The sequence below is a fragment of the Pteropus vampyrus genome, unplaced genomic scaffold (genome assembly GCF_000151845.1).
Source record: "Pteropus vampyrus isolate Shadow unplaced genomic scaffold, Pvam_2.0 Scaffold14975, whole genome shotgun sequence".
NCBI classification, from domain to species: Eukaryota; Metazoa; Chordata; class Mammalia; order Chiroptera; family Pteropodidae; genus Pteropus; species Pteropus vampyrus.
Window position 1 is genome coordinate 1 of NW_011903756.1, and position 2,549 is coordinate 2,549.

The 2,549-nt window shown below is 41.2% G+C and overlaps 1 pseudogene; it reads left to right on the forward strand.

Moving 5' to 3' along the window:
* The first annotated feature begins 2,063 nt into the window (after positions 1 to 2,063).
* Positions 2,064 to 2,182, forward strand: LOC111735102 (annotated as a pseudogene).
* Positions 2,183 to 2,549: the final 367 nt, after the last annotated feature.

The window sequence follows — 2,549 nt, forward strand, 5'->3', positions numbered from 1 at the left end:
AAACACACATGTTGCTGTCCTCTCCTATGAGAACAATGCTTTCTTCTGGAACACCTCCTAAAGGACCTGCCTCAGGCTCTTCTTCAGGAGGTGTCACTCTTTTCAGAAATAGGTTCATGGTGGTTTGCTTGATTGGTTTCTTTTTTCATCAGAGCTTTTCTTGTAAGCAGATAATGTACCATGAATATTCCTCTCTATTAATGAAAACCTTTTGGTGTTGGGGTCCATGTTTTCAAACTTTTTAAGGGGCTTGTTGAGGTCTGTAAAAGCTTCTGCTAAACCTTTTCCTGTGAATTTTCTTGTGGGTTCCTCTTTTTCCTTCTCCTGCAGTTTCCCTTTCTCTTGCCTCTTCTTCAGCTATGTGTTCCTGTTCCAGTTACAACAATTCATTAGTCAATTCCTGAGGAACCACCTCCTGGAGCTCCTCAATGTCATCTTTGTCCACACCCAGGGTAAAGGTGTTTGCCATCTCAACCACAGCCTCACTGATTTTTGCAACCTCCTCATTCTTAGCGAATCCTTTAAAGTCATGGATGACCCTCTTGAGTGTCTTCTTCCAGATGCCATTCATACCTTGGTGACATCCTCCTAAGCCCAAGCAAGGTTCTTGATACAGTCATAGATGTAATCCTTCCAGAATTGCATGTGTCTTATTAGATGCAGCAATAGCCTGGGCAAAGGTCCTCCTCAGGCAGTAAGCCTTAAAAGCTTCTATAAGTCAGTCTTTGATCCACTGTTTGGATCAAAGAGGTGGTGTTTGGAGGGAGAAACACCATTTTGATTTGGGGAGGGTCATCAATAAAAGGAGGATATCTGGGAGCATTTTCAACAGTAAGCAAAATCTTGAAAGGTAGGTTATTCTCTGAACAGTACTTTTCCATTTCTCTCATAGAGCAATCCAAGAGGGCATCTTAGAAGAACAGCTTGGCCACCCATGACCTTATTGCTTCTGTAATACACTGGCAGTGTGTGCCTAGTGGTATGCTTGAGGGCCCTGGGGTTCTCACTGTGCCAGATCACAAAGGGTTTCAATTTGTAGCCTGCAACACTGCTCCCAAGGAAGGCTGTTATTCTGTCTTTAAAAGCCTTGAAAGCTGGCATTGACTTGGCCTGCTTAATGGATGAAAGCCCTTTCAGACATTTGTTTCCAGAATAGGGAGACTTTATCCATATTGAGTATTTACTCTGGCAAGTAATTTTCCTCCACAATCAGCACATCTAGAGTTTCCAAAAATTCTTCAGCTGCCTTCACATCAGCACTTGCAGACTTACCACTCACTTTTCATTATGTAATGAATGATGATTCTCAAACCACCTGGAGCTAGCAGTAAATTCAGTATCATAGTCAGGTCCAGCCTTTTCTTTCAACAAATTTTTTCCTTGGCCATGATTCTCGTAGTGATGAGAGGGATACACTCATATATCTGGTCTTTAATCCAAGTCATTAGAAGTTTCTCCATGTCTGATAAAGGCCCTTCTCAAATTTGTTAGTCTTTTTGCCTTCAATGAAGCAAAGTCCTGTAACAGCTTCTATCATTGTTGTTCTTTCAGATTGTAGCTGTGGTGGAATGGAACATGCCTGACTGGCGAGAAATAATCATCACTGATTTTCCACCTTTGTAGTCCTTAATCACTTTTAATGTTGTTTTCAGATCAGTCACTTAATATGGCCTTTTACTGGCAACATTAGTAGAGGATTTTGTATGCTTAGGGGCTATGATGAATGAAACATGAGAATGACAATGGATTTCTTTGAACATACTTTCCCCTCCTGTTTTTTATTTACTCCTTAGAATACATTCCTATTAGTTGAATTACTATGTGAAAAGGCATGCTCATTTTTGTGTGTAGAAGCTTAGAATATGTCCTACTGTTGGCAGTAGCATCTCTTATAGAGAATCTAGGGCCACTCTTCTTAGCTTATCCTATGCCAAGATCGCCAATATCTTGGAAGCACTGCTGCTGCCCTTTGGGGAACCATCTATCTAGGTCATAGCTAGTGCATTTTGCCTAATAAGTTTGCAGGATTAGTTTGATGAAATTCAGTGATAAAGAAGAGACCAGTCTATGGCCATGCTATCCTGAACAAGCCTGATCCCATCTGATCTTGGAAGCTAAGCAGGGTTGGGTCTAGTTAGTACTTGGATGGGAGACCACCTAGGAAGATCAGGTGCTATAGGTGTAAAAAATTTAAAAAAAAAAAAAAGGGATTATAAACTGACAAGCTTCTTGCAATTTGTGAGGTTTAACCAAGGGTTGCCTTGCCTAAAAAAAAAAAAAAAAAAAATAAATAAATAAATAAGAGAGAGAGACCAGACAGAGTGTGTCTAAGACTCACATGAGGAGTTGGTTGAAGTGTCTAAGGACACTTCATATCCTCAGTGACACTTCACATGTTAGTGAAAGGGAGTGTGAGCACAGGAAAGTGTACACAGAGAAGCAGCTCTGTTGTACTCATCAGGAGGAGACCTTGGGTGTGGGGGATGTAGTGACCATGTCACTGGGCTGTGGGTCTTGTTTGGGGAACAAGATGTCAAGTTTTCCTGGAG